Genomic DNA, 20,394 nt, shown 5'->3' with positions numbered 1-20,394 from the left:
TGTCTTCATTTCTGCAGTAGTAGGTTTAAGCTCTTTATTAACTTAATTTTTATTTATCAAAGCAATGTATGCAAATAGTTTCAAAAGTCTAGTGTTACTGTAATGTCACTATATGTATCTGAGATCATGCCATTTTATTCTTTCTGTTTCTGGCTTGTCTTAGCTTAATGTCCTCCAGACTCATCCGCGTTGTTGCAAATGGCAGAATCTCCTTCTTCTTCAAGACTGAATAATATTCCATTGTGTATATAGTATACATACATATAATTATATATGTATATGTACACATGTATATAATCTCACAATTTCTTTATCCATTCATTCATGTCAACAGACACTTAGGTTGTTTCCATATCTGGGCTACTGTGATTAATATTGCATTGAATGTGGAAGGATGTCTCTTTGAGGTACTGATTTTATTTATTTTTGATATGTATACAAAAGAAGGATTACTGAATGATATGTTAGTTCTACTTTCAGTTTTGTTTTTCTTTTTTTTTAGGCGAGGCAATCCTTGGTTGAGCTCACAGAGTACAAGGACCTTATCAGCTTACAATCCCTTATTTATTTTATTTTTTATGTCTACAGCACCTGGTCTTCCTAGGTGGTCTCCCATCCAAGTACTAACCAGGCCCGACCTTGCTTAACTTCCGAAATCAGACAGGATTGGGCTTGTTCAGTGTGTCATGGCCGTAGACTACTTTCAGGTTTTTGAGGTACCTCCATATCGTTTTCTATAACGGCCGTGTAAATTTTACGTTCCCATCGATAGTGTACAAGGCTTCCAATTTCTCCACATACGTGCTAACACTCTATGTGTGGTGTGGTATCCCTCTGTGGTTTTAATTTGCATTTCCCTGATTATCATGTTGAGCACCATTTCATATAATTGTTGGCCATTTATTTATCTTCTTTGAGAAAATATTCAGGTCCTTTGCTCTTTAGGCAATAAACACCTATCTTTGGAGATTACTTGCTTCTAAACTTAGTTTAATGATACATGAAACTTTTGATTATTTCTGTACTTGTGGTTCCTCTGGATGAAAGTTTATATTCTTTCTTCTTGTTAGTTAAGAAAATATCCACCATTTTACCTTTAATGGTACATGTTTAGAATATCTATTTTACGTAGAAATCACCTGAATATACATATATATACACAATTTAAATAGTACTCAAATGTTATAATATAGAAGTTTTAGGGGAAGTCAGACTAGAAGCAGATATCTCAGAAATATTATTAAATATTTTCTTATAAAGCCAGAGGGTGGCAAAGTTAAAAACTCAGAAGTATTTTATAGCAAGATCTTTCCTTGAACTGCTCTTTAGAAATAATATTTTTTATTGAATAATTTGAGAGAAAATATTAAGAAGAAAAATACAATCTATGTAATGTGCTATGCCATATTAATGTAAAATTACTATATAAACCTAAACCATTATTAAAATTGCTGTCAGTCCACAAAACATGTTTAGTAAAACTAAGGCAGTTTTTTTAATTGTGGAATAATTACAGCACTAACCAAAATGTAATTGATACAGTTTGCAAGAGTCCTGTTAAGTACGTTTATAGTATCAAACAGAAACGACCAAAACAGTAGAATCCATAATATAGATTAACTCCAATATTTAATGCAAATACATGATTAGGAAAACTACTTTGTTGTCAATCTTTATTATCATCATAACTTTTCCCACGAAAATTAAAAGACACAGAGATTTCAAATATAAATAACTGAGAAGTGATATGAAAACCAAAAACTCACTTCAAAAATAAAAAATCTGTTTTTATCTTCTCGATTTTAATTCCAGTATTGAATATTTTCATGTTTTTATTCTAGAGAGTTTAAACACATTTTTAAGTGACCCTACTTATCACTATATTGACAATGCTTTTAGATAGTTTATCTTTAGAAAAGGGTTTTTTTTTTTTTGAAAGATATACACATTAGGTGAAATTTCTGCTATTTATTTGTTCAGAAATGAAAGGACTTAAACCTAAGAGCTAGACGGCGATGACAGCTCCCATTAATAGTAACAATTTAGGCGTCAGGAGTTTCGTTAGGTTCACTTTGTTTCACAACTTTTATTTCTGTTACTAATGCTAGGCCAAATGTATTATACCATAAAACACATAGATATGTCTTTTACATAAACCAGCACTTTAAAGAAGCCCGCTGATCTGTTGTTTCTCTCTTTCAAACAAGAGCCAGGGAAGCAGAACATAAGAATTTGAAAAATCACATCCTTTCATCCATTTAATCGTAACAGTCATATAAACTATCCTAACTAGGGCTTCACAAACTAGAATTCAGCAGACTGGATTTAGATCTCAAAATCTTAACTCACAGACTTAAAGGAAACATTAATGTGCTTAGTTTATAAATATCTTGGGGCACTTTTGAATTTAAGCGAAAGCAAATAATTCATTGTAGTTGCCTTTTCAACAAAATAAAGGCAATTTTATCTCTAGGGGTTGGTGGTATTTAGCACTGTTACTAATTTGTGTTTATACACACAAAACAGGAGAATATTTTTGGTGGATTTAGGCATGTTCCAACAATACAGATCTCAGACACTTGGCTTTGTTTATCTATGATTGCCTTTTAATTTTAAAAATCAGAAGTCTTTTTCAGAAAAACAAAGTCTCCTTTGTGTTTTATTTTTCTACTTATAATAAAACAAAGATTGACATGATTTTCATCAGATTTACACAGCTCGATTAAATTCAGGAAAGATGGCTATAATTAAATTTCTATAGTAAGGTTAGCCTATATTGATATTCTTGGAAAACCTTTAAATTCAAATGTACATTTTTCTTAAGAGGCATGCTAAGTGTGAGGCAAATGTTATGGACTGTTATATCGATTAATTTGGATTTGCTATTACATATGTAACACTATTTATATCCCTGACCCTATAAGATTTTCTAAAAGACTCTTTAGCTAAATTTTTAATTTTATTATTCCTATGTGTCACATTTGCAGAATAATAGAAGCATTTGTTTGACTCATCAAAACAGTTGTGCTTATGTGGAATTAGTTTAAAATATGTCCTATAAACACAATCTCCCAGTATATCTGGCTTTAACCTATAGGATTTATTTTTAACATAATTTTTTTTTAAAAAATAAGCTTCATGTAACCAGTAAAATCTTACTTTTCATTGCAAGAGTTTTTAAAACCATCTCAAATGTACAAAAAAAGTTTCAAGTAAAGAAAGTATGCTGCCACACAAAAACATAAATTAAGTTTATTGGGTCCTTTGAGAAGCATCATTGTTGAAATTCTAAGGAAATTGGTGATATTCTTTTAAAATTAGCAAAACTAACTTAAAATTTTTTCTTTAGTTTTCTTTTAAGTAGTAGCAATCTCTCTTTTTTTCCTTAGCCTTCCTTAAAATGCCCTCAAGAGACACTAATTTGGAAATGTTTTGCCATTGAAGGTGTTTGCAAAACAATAAACAATAGTTGAACATTGGATGCTAGAAATTTGGTTTCTTCTTTTTAAAAGCTGTCCTTGATAGAGGAATTAATATCTGTACAAACAAAAGTCATGTAACTAGAGAAGTTTCTACCAATGGTTAGAAAAACAACAAAAACATTTTAATCCTTGGTTCTCATGTCAGAAAATATCAGCATTTAAAGGCAAACAGATACACAGATTAAATGAAGACTAATAGAGAAACAGACTCTAGATTTCTTGTCAGCTACCACCTGACAGACACCCAATTTCTGACATCTACCACATGCCAACTATATAATTCAAATTCATATTTCATCATTATTGTCACCAGAAACAGACTTGATTGTAAAACAGAGATACTGAGCAGAGCCAAAAGCTCAGTTACCATATATGAGATTCGCCAAAGGAGTCAAGTAAAACTGAGCCAGGAGCGTGGCTGGTCCAGGCCCAAACGAGGTAAACCATCAAACTCCACATTTCTGTTGGCTGACGGCAGAACACAGGGGGACTGCAACTTAAGGGAACCTATAAGAACAGACTGTTAAAGAAGACTCAGAGACAAATGCATTTAGAAAAGGATATACTTGCAGAGAATGCAAAGGAGTCAGAAGGTTTGTCAAATATAAAAGATATCAGAAGAAAAGATTTGTCAAATATAAAATACAACAGAGAAAAAATGTAAAATTAATAAAGTTACTGAGTGTACATCTATCTACTCATGTTGGAAAACAGTATATTTTTCAAATTATCATATTTGTAAACAATGTGACATGTCTTCAAATACCAAAATATCGAGAATTAACAATAAATTTGTTTTTGTTAGGAAGACTAGTTTAAGCAAAATATTCAAAATTTTATTACTGCGAGGACAAGAGCCAATCAGAAAGACTCCCTAATTTATAGTTTTTTGTAAAATAATTTTTTTTCTCTGACTGTGTTATGTGAAATGTATTGTACTGGAAGCACGACAAAGTGTTGGACATCTCTTCTATACCATCTATTATCCCTGCTTCTTAGGCAAATTTATTTACCTTCTTTGTGCTCCAGGTTTCTCATCTGGAAAAATGAATGGCAATAAAGTTATCTTTCTCAGTCAACTGTTCTAAGAATTAAGATAATGTCCAGCAGTGTATAGCAATAAGGTAAGCAGTATGAAAATGCTTGTAATTATTGTTATTATGCTGAGTGAAACAATTCAGTGGAGAAGAGAAAGAGATGATGCAGGAGAGAATGTCCACAGTGATGTCCTTAATTCAATGAAGATAGGCAGGTGGGATATGGTGCCAGAGTGGAAACTTCGGGTGTGTCCACACAAGCAGGAAGCACAGCAAAAGACATGGTTGCAACAGTGGGGCAAAGCATGAGGGAGATATGATGGAGGCAGCATGGGGAAGTCTTTGGCCTGCTTATGTTTCCAAGAACTAGGAAAGGATGTCATCACCAGGAAGTGAGAATAAGGAAGAAAATATTGGAGGAGAAAAGAGGAAAAGGTGTGATATTGTCATCTCAGAGAGCAGTAGAACAAATTAACAAAAGCCATCGGGTTGATTCAGAAGCTGGAATCTGAAATACCGAAGATCATGACAGAGAATGTTACTGACATAAACTGAATATATTCTTTTTATGTTTTTGTAGGATTTTAGATTTAGGACTAAATTTCTCTTTCCGTTGGATTTAAATCCCATATACAACTTTGTAAAGTGGCTATTATAGTTTTTATTCTTTTTATGTAGCATTCATTAAAAATAATGTTATTTTTCCACTGGAATATTGTAGTTACATACTTAAAAATTCAAAAAAATTCTTAGTGGATATAAGCACGTTATTTTACTTGTATACCTGCTTTATGGATATCTGTGAATTTGGATTTAATGGTAAAATAAAACAGTAGAGAAATTTAGCAACACCTGAGCCCACCTGAGCTTACAGGTTATGAATAATAAACAAAACCAGTCACACAGGTTCTGTAAATACAGACAAGTTAGAGATTGAACATAACCAGGATTACTAAGACAGAGAACGTAAAAGAAGTTACGGTATATTTAAGGAGTTCATATGGAGATAAATTATGTAATTTCAGCTGGATAAAGGGGCAGACAAGAAATTAAGTGGATAAAGTTCAGGAAAAATATGTTAGAATTAATAAAATATGAAAAAGGCTAAGTTATTAGAAATGACATGTTCTGTGAGTAAGTGGCTGAGCTAAGTTGGGGACAATATTATGGAGTAAAGGAGATCTGGGGATTTGTATGTTGGACGGGTTATTCATTTATATGCAAACATAAATCTTTATTTCAAGGTAATAATATTCAGGTGTAGGTGGAATCACATTTGTATGTATCCTTAAATCTTAAAAGATGTGGTTCATCTTTTTTTTTTTTTTTTTACCATAAGCTCCAGCATTCTATCTTTTTAAAAGGAAGATTCGTAGTGAGGCAGGCTTTACACACTTAAGATCATTGTATGATGTAGAGATATAATTTTTGATGTAATGAAGATTATAGGTGTAAACAAGACCTGGACATTTTCCTCTTCACACTCAAGTGGCTTATTCTCAATGTATTCTGTTATGTGTGAAAGAAAAATTAAGCATCATTTTGCCTCTGAGAATAGTAATGTATTAATTTTTCTCTTCTGAAGAATGCATTTTGAGGAGTTTGATATTTTTAGAAATAGGAATTTGAAATTGCCATTCACAGTGGAGAGATGCTAAAAATCAAATGAGTATATTATAAAATCTAGTGATAAATCTCATTTGACTTTAAAGTATTAAAATTATATAAAAAATTCCTTTCATCTATGAATGATGCATAAAATTCTCCTTTTCTTATATGAAAGAGTATTTAGTAGATCACTGATTATCTAGTTTACAAAATAAAAAGTATGCAAAGCACTTCTAATGACTGATGAAAAGAAATATTGTAGTCTCTTGCAAGAAAAATATTGTGTGAGCAAGGTCAATTTACCTATTTGTCGTGGTATTTCTAACTTTACTTTGTAAAGAATGACAGGTGAGCGACCTGCACTGTTATTTTCTTCCAGAGCTTATCCTTTGAAACAGAGTCCAAAATATAAAGCACTATTACTTTGTATTTAATTAAAAATAAAAGTTACTTATCTACTGAGATGTTTATCCAGTGATATTCTACTACAAATTTAAACTCTTTAAAAGTAACCTTTCCTAGTAACACACACAAAATACTTTTCATATGTGCCTGCCTGATTGATACACTTAAATTTTGTGTCAGTGTTGAAATAAGGGTAGAGAAAGTATTAGTTGGCTTAACTATGAGAGTTCACTTAGGTCTTTGTAAAAAGTGGCAGTTTAATAGAAGACTATAACTTTGTTATGGCTAAACCTATAATATAATCAAATTTTAATTTTAATCTGAGCTATTTGTAAGCCATCAAGCTCCTCATATAAAATTACAATGTTCCAGGTGTTGAAGCTATTTTATTTTAATAATCATAAAGCCAATCGAGTCATGATTTCAGATCTAACTAATTGGCTTTATTAAGGCAGTATATTCTGCATCTTCATTTGAGTTTAAAAATGAGTCCATTATTTTAACAAAGAGGCAAAATTAATTCTTGTCTGCATCCTGACATCTCGATGGGCTTGATCTTTTGGATAAGAATTATTCTTGCTTTATTAAGAAGAACTAGCAAACATGTTTTAAGTGTTAAATGGAATTATTAATTCTCTTAAATAATTGAAGTAGTTAATAAAGTTTCCAACAAGAATAATAAAACAATAACTTTCATCATTAACATTCACTCTTTCTTTTATCTGTAATCAGTCTGGATATATAAAGTGAAAGTGGATGCTACTCTTCTTACCCAAATAGTGAGTCCTTTACAGAGCTGTATAATTTGCATAAGTTTGCTCTTTTCATGAAGAAATGTGGCATTTTGCTTCTTGCATCACTTATGAAATTTATGAAATTTAACGGATCAAATTTGGCTTGAACTAGAACAAAAGCTAAGAATTTATTTCACCAAATTGTCCTATCTAGACAATAACTTCCTTTTCTGTGCCCATTGTAAGTAAGGAGCCTCTCTCTCTCTTTGTTTCTCTGTCTCTGTCTCTACCTCTGTCTCTGCCTCTGTCTGTCTGTCTGTCTGTCTGTCTCTCTCTCTCTCTCTTTGTATTTTATGCCTTCTTTTAGCTTTGGCTTTCTTATTCCGTATGAAGCCAGGATTAGCTACCATGTGTTTGCTTTTTTAGACAACGGGACAAACTTCTCAGTAGGTCCTTGAGCTATATCTGGGACTCCCCTCTTGGTTTCTTATGGTACACTCTGGACTATAAATGGAAAACTATATTTTATAATGGTATCCAAGGAATCTTAACATAATTTTGAAAGTTAAGTCCCTGTCTTCTGGTAAAAACTTAGACAAAATTCCTCTTTCATCTCTTTCAAAAATGAATATCCACTCTTTTGCCTAAGACAGAGAAACATTCAGGTATCCCTAAGCAAAATCAAAATTTGTGAACTCAAATATGCTTAGTTACTTTCTTAATAAAGTTGATAAAATTATTTAATTATTATGTTGATAATCACTATTTACAACAGGTTGATAAATGGAGAGAAAGTGTGACTTGTTTCTTAATTTCTTGTTTTAATCATCATTAAGAGATTTCTAATCCACACTACAATTTTAAATTGTGGCAGATACTGAAATTCAGCATACAACATAGACTTCAAAAAGTTCTTGCATTTTGATATTGCATGTTTATACAAGAGAAAAAAAATTTATCTGACTAAATAAATTCCTACATTTATTAATTCCTTTTTTTTTGTACACCAGTTTCTTACCTACACAAAACAATACTGGTTTAATGGTTCAATTCAACTGATAATTACCTTTTCCATCATTATGTACTTCTATAGGTAGAAGAATAAAGGCAAGAAACAAAAAATACATTTTTACTGTTTTTATTTTTACCTATGTAGTTAGCTCTATTGGTACTCTTTATTTCTGTATGTGAACTTGAGTTACTGTATTGTATAATTTTATTTCAGCCTGAATGTGAATAACATTGGTGTCATGGGCTGGATCTTATCCCTCCAAAATTCATATGCTGAAGTCCTAACCCCCAGTCCCTCAGAATGTAACTATATTTGGAGATAAAGTGGTAAAAATTTAAAAAGACACATTTAAGGTGGGCCGTAATTCAATATAACTGGTGTCCTTCTAAGAAGAAGATATTTAGACACAGACACATGGAAGGACCATGTAAAGACAAAGGCAGAAGATAGCCACCTACAAGCCAAGGAATCATCCCTACGGACACCTTGATTTCAGACTTCTAGCCTTTATAACTATGAGAAAATATACTTGTGTTGTTTAAGCTACCCAGACTGTGGTACTTTGTTGTGGAAGCCCCAGCAAACTAATTCAACTAGCAGTGAGGACAACAGTTCGGTGTCTTATAAGAGAAATATAGGTGAGGAGTGTTGAGTTTAAGATACTGAGAAGACAAATAAAAATATCAGGACTCAGTTATAAATATGTGTACAAAGCTGAGGCCTAATCAAAAAAGAAAAGGAGAGTCAAATATTTCATTTTTTAAATGTGATAAATTTGAATATATTTATATGCTGGGGGGAAAAAAACAGTAGAAAAGGAGGTGAAAATAAAAGACAGAGACAGGCTTTGTAAAGTTTGATCTCTAAAGAAGTGGGCAGATATGGATTTTAGAGAATGAGTAAAGGAATTGGCCTTAGTCCTGAGGAAGAACATCTATCCTTTTAAGGTTAAGTGGTAAACTGTTAAAGGTTAGAGAGAATGCAGCTACCTATGTTCATAGAGAATCAGTAGCGAGCTTTGGGAATTTCTGCTGTACAGTTACCCTTTTATGGTAGAAATAGAAAATGAGTTTATTTTCTAAGGAGGAAAATTGGAGAGTACTGGACTGGGTTAGAAGCCTTGAAGAGACTAATAAAGATTTGCTGGATATGGAATTCTTGATTGAAGGGTTAGTTCTCTCAGCACTTTGAGTATGTCATCCCATGGTCTTCTGGCCCCCATGGTTTCTGATAAGAAGTCAGCTGTTAATCTTATGAAGGATACTTTCATGTGGTGAGTCACTTCTCTCTTGCTGCTTTTGAATTTCTATCTTTCTCTTGATCTTTTAAAAATTCAATCCAATATATCTAGATGTGTGCTTCTTGAATTTATCCTATTTGGAGTTTATTCAGCTTCCTGTATGTATAGATTACATTTTTTCACCAAATTTGAGAAATTTCTGACCATTATCTACAAATTTTCTTTCTACATTTTTCTGTTTTTCCTCTCTGTCTGGGACTCCCATTATGAGTATGTTGGCACATTTGATGGTCTTCCACAGGTCTCCGAGGCTCTGGTGTTCATTTTTCTTCATTCTTTTTTTTCTATTCCTCAAAATAGATAATCCCATTTGACCTATCTTTAAGTCCACTGATTATTTCTTCTGCCAGATCATACCTACTGTTTTCTTTCCAGTGAATTTTTCACTTAAGTTATTGTATTTTTAACTCCATAATTTCTTTTTGACTCTCTTATTCTTTTATAATTTGTTCCTTTTATTGACATTTGGTGATATCAACAAAATATCAGTTTTATACTGATACTGTTCTTATAACTTAAATTCTTTAGACATAGTTTCCTTTTTTCTTTGAACATATTTATAATAACAGACTGAAATTTTTTTCTAGTAGATTCATAATCTGGCTTCCTCAGGGACAATTTTTATTTCCTGTTTTTTTTTTTTTTTAATCCCTTTGGCTGGGCCTTATCCTGTTTCTTTACGCTCTTTGTAAGTTTTTGTTGAAAATTGGACATTTTAAATAATATAATGTGCCAACTCTGGAAATTAAAACACTCTCCTCCCACTCCTCAGCCCCCTAACAGGCTCGTTGTTCTTGATGTTTGTTGCTGTTGAGGGTAATGTTGTCTCATGGTTCACTGACTCTCCTGGACAAATTTTTTAAAATCTGTATTCCTTGCCATGTGCAGCAACTGAAGACTCTGCTCAGTTAGTTTAGTGGCCTGAAGTTCAGTCATTTTTCTTGAATAAATTCTTGAATTTTTTGAAAACTTTGAATTAATTTTCAGGGTTCAAAAAGTTGATTTTCATCATTTTACTACAATGTTCAGATTATTTTCATAGAGGAGATTTTTATTTGAACAACAGCTTGTGATTTAAATTGTCCCATAAAAGATTTTATTTTGCTTTCTACTCAGCACCAAAGCCAGGAGAATGTGTGTGTGTGTGTGTGTGTGTGTGTGTGTGTGTGTGTGTGTGTGTGTGTAGATTTTACTTATTCTTTACATTCACTTTTAAAACAAAGCTATAACTCTCATGAGGTCCGCATTTTTTCAGGTGTATTTTTTATCTGCATTTCCATGAGGGAACACTAGGTTTTATCATATATTCTTTTTGTTCTTCAGATCAGAAAATTGGAAGCTCAATGTCATAATAACTTAGACCCTCAGAGAAAGTTGTCCTCAACACTTTATTTCTCCCTGAGATTTCTATCTATTAGATTTTTGCCTTTGTAGATCATTCAAATTCTTGCCAGTTATGCAACTATCTAAAATTCACTTTATCTAGTTTGAGTTGACATGTTGAGAGTTATTCAAATTTTCCATGCATTAAACTATCAGAAATAGAAATCAGATGTTTGTTTATGATGAATAATTACCCTAATACTTCTCTTTTTTGTGTTTCACCTCCCAGTAGTAATTAAACTTTAAAATCAAAGTCTCTAAATTAATTTTACAGTGGAATTTATTTTTTACTCGGGTAGTATTTACGCCAATACTACCATTTCAGAAATATCAGAAGGGTTTTCCATTACATTTAGTTATATACTTTAATCCTGTTAAGTAAATAGGTTAAGTAAGAAAGGGAGCTGTCCATGACTTGATCTGTTGGAGAGTGGTACAATGATGAAGGCACCACTTAGCAATCTTGCTCACACATTAAAATGTTACCACTATTACTTACATATATATTACTATGATTAGACTATCTATATTATATTTTTTGCTCACAAGACACAAATAAACTGATAATGTAATATAATACACATTTAGATATTAGTCTAGTCCAGAGGTATAAAATTTATTTACACATATGTTGCAACATTTGCCTTTTATATACATTGAGTTTATGGCTAATCCATCATGACAATTTAACATGGGCAGTCCCTGCTAATTGATCATAGTCGGCGTAATATGGGAAACTTACTTCTATCCATGATTAATGACTACTATATTACTATTTAGAGTGCAAAACCCAAAAGAGAAATAACCAACTCTGTAAAGGTGCCTTAAAAAAAGGCATCTCAAATTGTTAAAACTAGAACTGTTTTATAAATGTATTTATATTCTTATTGATTTATTGTAAATATTTAAGCAATTATTTGATATAATCTAGCTTTCTCTTACTTTTAATCAAATATAATAAAAAATTCTCAATTCAAGTTTTTAAAGAATACATCATGGATTACAGGTGTCAAAATACTTTGGTGGTCAAGGTCAAATGTATATTGCTGCGGTGTCCTGGAAAGCCACAAGTTGGTGTGGAGTTGAGTTTAAGATGAGCAAATCAGTGTTGTAGGAGGCACCTAAGATATATCACCAATAGTTAATTTGAAGATGCTGTAATTTTGCAAAGAAAGTACTAAATATAGAGTTGTAAAGGTAAAGATGGGTCAGAATTTTGGAAAATAGCCAAGGTAAAAAGAGATGAGATTTTCTTGAGCTGTTTCTCTAGGATAATTGGACTTACATAAATTTATGATATAACCTCATATATACTGTGTGCAAACTCCTTGACCATACAAAATATTATCATTTTTATTTTACAAGTTAATCCAAATAGTTTTGCTACATAAGAAACAAGCACCTCATCATATTGATGAATATGCTTAATAGAAACATTTTTGAGAGCTTAATTGCTACTTCTTTTATATATAATAAACCCAAAATCATTTTCAATTTTAGTGCTAGAAGTATTTTTTTAATATGTAGCTTTGGTTTATCAAAGTTCTATATTATAATACCATTTAATGCATAATCTATTTTTTCTGATGTTTTAAAATAAATTATTCTTTCTCTAACTGGTTGCTATTCCAAATCATTATCCTGTATTTCAGAATCAAAAAAAGATAACATTAAATTAAAGTATTAGATCTTTGAGGTCAAAGCCAGATAATGTTCAATAATAGATAAATCACTGAGTATTTCCTGTGATGCAGCATTGTGATAGATTCTCATTAAGCAATTGTGAATAAAAGAGACATTGTCCCTGCACTCACAGAGTTCATAATCTCATAAAGATACAGACAATAAAACAGATAATTATAATAAATGATGATGTCAAAGAAAAGCAAATCTGAACTCATGTATGAAAAGTCTTTATTCAGAAGGATTGTTGCAATAAAGGGAGGGGGTTACTGTTAGGGGGAGAGGGACTATGGCAATAGGGAAGGGTTCCTGACCTTGAGCTGAGATCAAAGGGCAGGCAGAAAAGGGTTTTTCTTGTGTTGAGAGGAGTAAATGAAGTGAGAAAGAACCAGATGGGGGAGGGGGAATGAAATGAGGTGGTATGATTGTAAAGTAGAGTTTTTGCCCTAGGGCCAGTGATTCTCCCCAGAGGGGCCCTTCAGGAAAGAAGATTCTATTGTGATGTTCCAAAAGGACCAGACTTCAGTGGCTGGGGTGGGGAAGAGAGAAACCCGCTTAAAGTTTGGTCAAATCAAGTTAGTGGACATTTTGTTCGGATTAATCAGTGGAGACAAACAGTTGAGCTCATCATTTATGAGACAAAAAAGATGTGAGCCTACAAGGTCTGTGTCTGGCTGCATCCTAGGCAGACAAGTGAGTCTACCTATGAATCTTAACTAAGTCATATGAAGAAGGGTAGGGTTTTTTTCACACTAAGTCGTTTTCCAGAACAAAGGGGTATTTCTTTAATTATGTCTGTTTTCCAGGAATGTGGAGCTCAGAAAATTGTAAATATCATTCTACATTGTGTATAATAAAAGTTCCGAAGGAAATTTGCAGAATTCTATGAGAACACAAAGGTATATCAGGGAAGAAATGAGTCTCAAGCTCTACTTTCAAGAAGGAATTAAAAAAGCAGAGATCACTGAATTAAAAGTCAAGGTATATATCATTTGCAGGCAGAGGAAATAACTTCATACTTAAAAGAGCCAAAACTATGTCATTCACGGATTCGTGGAATTGTACTAGATTTTCAGTTTTTTGGGTGTCCTCACAGTGGTAGCTTCACTAAGCAGAAGCACTTGGGAACCAGAGAGTGGCTGATGTTTATTCAGAAGGTCTAGTCCCTGGCAAGACTCCAGGCCTTAATAATGAGGTTTGACAGGAATTATGTGAGGACTAAGTCCGGAATTCAGAGCACAGCTCAGTGTTAGGCAGAATGACAAAGATAAACATATGGCCAAGACACATGCGGGAAGGGGAGAAAGCAATGGGATTCAGGTTCTCCAGCATGTTGGATGGGAAAGCAAACAGTTTGGATCAGCAGATTTCAGGCTCAGGGAAAAAGGATTTATTACAAGACCTCTGTCTTGATGTTAGTAGTATATCTGCTAAGCCATTTCCTGTGTCACTCAGATTTAACTCAGAATCTGAAGCAGCACTTTGCCATCAATAATGATTAAGCACTGTGCTGAATAATTTGTATAAACTCATTTAATCCCCCAACAACCTTTTGAGTTAGGTACTGTCATTATCTTCATGTATTTAGAGGTGAAGAAACAGGACAGAGACATTTAATCACTCACCCAGGATCAATGGGTAATTAATGATGGAGCTGGGCTTACAAACTCAGGCCATCTTGCCCTAGAACCTAAGCTCTTCAGCATCACACTATGTTGCCACTTAACTTTGTGGTACCATGGCAACCAAAGTCCGGTGCAAAAGAATTTACCTTGAGGCTTGTAGGGATGTGATCTAGCCTGAAGATTAAATGCAGAGTACACCTTGACTCGGGTCTTTTTGGGTCAAGTTACACAGGGCTCCTTCCAGAGATCTGAGACTCATACTTTATCAGAGTAGAGGAGAGAAGACATTAGTCCTTTCTAAATGCAAAAGGTTGTGGATGAGTTAAATGTATCCTCAAGTCTTCAACACTTGTTTTTCAGCTCTTTTCTAGCACTTAGAAGAAGATAGAAAACATTGAAGATCCCTAAAGAGAGTCCATAGGGCATTGAAATGAGAGGAATGTATCAAGAAAAACCCCCACCTCCCCACACACCTGCCAATGAAGTTTATGTTAGGCTGAATTTAAAGCCTGTTTGCTGTGAGTTACAGCTGCTACTTATAACGTGGACGAGATGGATGGTCCTATCTCTGATTACCACTGTCTCCTGGGTAGTAAGTCTGCATTGATATATACAGTTTCAGCAAATCATCATCTTTTTAAAAATCAAAAAAAGTATTTTGTGTCTGAAGATAAAATGTATAGGATATTTGTTCTTGGATTTTTATGGCAGTTGTTAAATTTTTAAACAGCTGATTCCTCCAGAATTACAATGAAATGTATTAATATTGGTCAATTACCTGAGCTACCGACTCATCAATCTATCTGTTTTTCTCTTTTCATGAGACTTTTTATTTGAGAATGCCTCAATGTAATCCACAGAGTACTGGTGTATTTATTGTTATTTCATAGTAGTTTTGATTCGGAGTAATAGGAAGAGGATTTCTGTCTCGAACTTTAAGAACTTCATCTAATAACCACTGTATCCCTCTTTCCCACCAAGATTGTTTTAATATTTTTTCTACTGTACCTACTATTTCGACCGTAGCAGAATGAGACGTTTAATGGTGAAATTGATATAAAAATACAATTTTGCCCGTAAAGTGGGCACAGAATGCTTGATCACAGGAATGCTGTTTGTGCTAGATAACTCTCTTTTTCATAGTTCGTCCATATTTCCTGACCCTCATTCATATACCGAAAATGGTTTGCTATTTCTTTTATGTGCCTTCCCCACTCGCATGGAGCTCGTTGAACGCCTCTGCCGTCAGTAGCCGCTGCTTCTGCTGGTGAACAAAGGGGGCGACTGAGTCTGGCAAGTTACACTGTCGCTGCCTGAGGAACTCCCCTCAACTATTAGCGCCTCAACCGTTTTTTAAAAATTAGCATTTATCTGACATCATAAAATTATAGAAAAATATAAGACAGGCTGTAATACGCAATTGGCAACTACATCATCATTAACAATCGTTAGTATATTGGCTTCATATTTTTAAATAAAACTTTACATATACATTATATTAACATTAAGTGAAAATTTTATTTAGTGTCTATTTCCAAAATTTTCCTTCATTTCTACTTCCGTACTCCCCTGACAACCACTGTCAAAAATATAGTGAGCTTATTTCAGTTTTCATATTTTCATATATCTGCAGATGACCATAAATGAGGTATAGTTTTGCATATTTTGAAAAAAATTCCAACGATACATAAATTGCATATGTCATTCTATAATGTTCTTTTTCATTTAACATTTTGTTCTGAGATCTATATAATACCCCAACCTTTTTATGACTAGTAATATTTCTTATTGGCTCCACAATTTTATCATTAAAAATGGAATTAAGCAGGTTGATTTGCTATAGGCAAGAATTATAAAAGCAGTCTAACAAAAAAAAGCATGACAACCATGAACTCAAGATGGAGGGGCACAGACATAGTGTTCCATAATAATGCTAATCGTTACAAAAAAATGCTGACTTGAAGTGTATTTCAGAGGCCAGCTGCTAAGGAAAACATCTGAGTGTTTCCTTATCAAATGGAGGGAGTCTCCTGGGGCGATGACCCCAGACTGCTATACTCTCAGGCCGGCTCTGCCCAGGTCTGTAAATAAAAAAGAGCAAGTCTGCCTGTGAATGGCAGTCCACATACACCACCCATAATTGAGAGTGCTGTGCAGCCACCTTTTTGAGACCACCCGCTGGGCACAGAGGTAGAAAAGGGCATATTGCATGTGCCTCTATCTGGCCAGCCTCTGTTTCTTTTCAAAATAATACAAGTCCCTCAAAAACCTATATTGTCCCCTACCTATTGTTCCTATAAGCCCTATATGCTAGTAAACATCTCCAAAGTTCTTTCCTACGTACAATTTTCAAGTCTGAGGTATTTCTTGGTTTCCTAGCTCCCATGGAATTTTTCTTTAAACTTGGTGGTGGCCACATTTAGCCCATCTGAGATAGCAGTGTCATTGTTGGGGCTGATCAGGGTTTGATGTCACCTCAATGGTAGTGGGCAGGGAGATGGATAATGACGACACAGAAGTGTAGTTAGCATTATCCCTCGGTTCTTCAAGTGACGGCACTGAAGAATCACAGGTCATTGAGATTTAATAGTTTTAGTAAAAGCATATTTTAGAAAGACGAAGAATGCCCCAAGGAGGCACATGATCCCAGAGCTGTAACCAACACAAAAAGGCCACAAAAAAGAGAACACAGAAGGTCAAAAAGGGCCCAGAGTAAGAATGTCTGTCGTATATTTGGGCCAGGATGGGGTGGTTCCAAAGGCATTTCTAGGTGATAGGCAAGTGAAGTCATTCTGATTGACACCTGGCTGCTATATAACTTTGCCTAGTGTGCATGTGCGTACCCAGAATACAGTCTGTTATAATTAGATATGTGAACTTCCAGGCACAAATATAGTATTATAATGACCTGCACAGGTGTCTGTAGCCAGATTAGGCCAGCTAAGGTCAGCTGTAGCCAGATTAGGCCAGCTAAGACTATGTCCCTCCTGTCCTTTGTCTCGGGATGCAGGACGGATTCTCTAACTACCAATCTGTAGTTAGATTTCTTTCCGTCACCACGTATTTATTTGAACCCTTATGATGCCTTGATAAAGGCAGCCAAAAGCAGCCCACACATACTTATTCTCTACCTTCAGAGTTCAGGCTCAGTGTCTTTCAATTAACTGCGGGCATCTGTTTGACCAATTGCATCATGTCTGGGTAATATGATTATTCAGTGTTCCTGCCTGTGCTATGCTACATTTTGGAACACTGTGGTCTTCACCCTACCCTGGTCCTCGAGACTGGGAATTTCTTAATTAGAAGGGCTTGATTTTGCTCATCTTTGTATCACTATGCCTAGTCAGTGTGTTCATAGTATTTAAGTACTTAATTAATATTTTTTGGCTAAATACATCACCTCGGGTTAAAGAACTAGCCATTATACAGCTCATTGAACCATTAAGAGAATTCTTGTTTACACTTACCCGTTCTGTGCTTTCTTTTTGACTGTAAAATTAAGAGGTTGGTTGAATTGCCTTTCATATCAGGTATTCTATATATTCCTAATGATCTACACTTGTTCTCTTTTCACATTCAGACAACTTCCCCACAGAATAGGAAACGAAAGGTAGAAGTGAAAACAATGAAGAAAATAATATAAACATTTCTCACTCCTTTTCTTCCTTTCTTTGTTCATTCATTTGAAAGTATGCATTGCTTTCTCTTGCTAAATTCTTCAAAAAACTTTCAGAGAAGGGTCCATGTCTTCAGTGAGCTCTCATGAAAGTTGTGAATATTAGTATGCTTTAACATTTTATGTCCTATAATAGTAATGAGTCCAAAGTGCTAGGAGAAGAAAAATATTAACTTCCTAAAAGAGATCAGATAAAGAAGTTAATAGAAACAGAACATCTGAGCTGAGTTTGGAAAATACATGAGAATGTATAATATAAAAATGAAAGTCTACAGAAGGACATTCCAGGCAAAGGGAGAGCTTGCACAAAAGACATGAAGTTATACAAATAATAGACTTGTTTGGTTCAGGAATTGAAAATCCATCTGGGGTACAGAATGACTTTTTCCCTCAGAGTGGTAAGAGATAAGATGGAGAAGAGACAGCATTCGATTTGTTTTAATCCTTGTTGGTCAAGAAAAAAAAATATTTGTCACTTTATAATTTCTTTCTCCTAAGTAGTTTTATTGACCTGCTTTTATCCATTTCTTTATCTCATTTTTTAAATTCTTAGTTAAAGTAATTGTGCTGTGGCTTATGCATTTCCTATATGCAGGTACTTGTTTTTATATAATTCCATTCTGATCTTTGATTAATTTATTTTCATAAAAGGCTCATAGAAATTTTTGCAGGTTGATTCCAAAATTAACATCTTAAGGTGCTAATGCACGATATTGCATTTTCAAGGCAGAATTTATAAATTCAGCCTTCTTATTGTTTTCACCCAAATGAATATACTAAGCCAGCATTTCTGTAAGAAGGGAAGAAAAAGTGAATATTACCTGTTCAGCATTTCTGAAGAAAAACAAAGGAATTATTTCCTCCCAGAAGGATCATCGAATAAGTAGCATGAATATCAGAGAGGTGATTCTAGAACAGAGGAACAATGTTTGAAAATTGGACATGGATATTCAGAATAACTGCCACAAAAAGCATTTGCTAGAGGACCAAGGTTCTCAGCTCAGATGTCGACAACCAAGAGTTAAAAGAATGGTGTAATAAATACCTCACAGTACTGATTACACTTTCTTCCCCCTATGCTATTTTTGGTGTGTTAGAATCATCTATATTGCAGACCTGCCTCTGACTTCTAATTAATTCTAGACTGCCATCTCAAGAGTCCATTTCTTTCCCACCTACAAGGAGACCGATAAATATCAGAAGGTATTTGGCCATCTCAGCCTGTGCCCATTAGAAGGAGAATCTTCTGGGGTGCATTAATGCTGCTGCCTGGCAGAAGCCAGATGGGAAATGAACTGGTTCAGAGGCGCGGGGACAAGCAGTAAAACTACATTCACAGAGAAGAGAGCAAAGAAAGAGCCAAAAACCAGGGTTTGGCATTTGCTTTGCACTTTTAAGCCATGACATGATGGGAGTTGCTGTGGGGTAGAATGATAAGTGTCTGAAAAGATTCAAAACAAAACAAAACTGAGCTCAATTTTCTCTGCATCAGTAGTCTCTGTTAGACCTCAGGCATTCCCTACGCTAATCTTTAATCTGCATTGTCTCTAATTCAATATTCTTACTGGCTTGACATTCAAAGATTTGGGAATTATTTGGTATGAACCTGCAAACAGGATCTTAGAACTCAACTACCCCAGTGTCCTCAGTTTGGAAGTACGGAATGTAAAGCAGATTCATACCAAATAATTCTGGTGGCTTACAGTTCCATTGTTTGGTGGGATGTGATTATGGATGCTTCTCTAGCAGACACGTGTTTCGAGCAATCTAATGGGAGAAGGTGATTCTCCTCTCTCAAAAGTTTCTGGTAAGTTTTATGTTCAGTTTCTTATTTAGTCAATACTGGATGCTATGGTCTAAATATTTGTGTCCCCCAACCAAATTCACATATTGAAAACCTAACGCCCAATGTGATATTATTAAGAGGTGGGGAATTTGGGAAATGATGAGGTCATGAAGGCAGAACCCTCATGAATGGAATTAGTGCCCTTATAAAAGATGTCTAAGAAAGCTCTCTTGTTCCTTCTGCATTGGGAGGACATAGCAAAAAGATGGCCATCTAGGAAGGGGGTCTTTATCAGACATCAAATCTGTCTGCATCTTTATTTGGGGCTCTCTAGCCTCCAGACTGTGCTATATAAATTTCTATTATTTATAAGCCACCCAGTCTCTGGCATTTTGTTATAGCAGCCAGAATAGACTAAAACATAGGATTAATTTTTTGGAAGTAGTTTGTTGATATTTTACAAATAAGCTTGGAATGCCTAAATCCCATTTTTCCTTTAGTCCTCTTCACGGGTTCCTCACAAGCTATTTAGAAGAGAAACAATAGCCAGGTGGGAAAGAACATATCTGGGCGCATTTCAGGTAACTCCCAATGAATATAGCTATTGAAGACAATATTAGAAATTGGGAATCAAGTCCATGTGAGACATTCTGCTTATAGCAC

The 20,394-nt window shown here is 34.2% G+C and overlaps 1 pseudogene; it reads right to left on the bottom strand.

Moving 5' to 3' along the window:
• Window positions 1-579: 579 nt before the first annotated feature.
• On the bottom strand, window positions 580-698 carry LOC112482322 (annotated as a pseudogene).
• Window positions 699-20,394: the final 19,696 nt, after the last annotated feature.

Source organism: Pteropus alecto, unplaced genomic scaffold (genome assembly GCF_000325575.1).
Source record: "Pteropus alecto unplaced genomic scaffold, ASM32557v1 scaffold195, whole genome shotgun sequence".
In the NCBI taxonomy this organism is placed as follows: domain Eukaryota; kingdom Metazoa; phylum Chordata; class Mammalia; order Chiroptera; family Pteropodidae; genus Pteropus; species Pteropus alecto.
The sequence above is the reverse complement of the archived record's forward strand: the minus strand, read 5'-3'. Positions and strand labels throughout refer to the sequence as shown.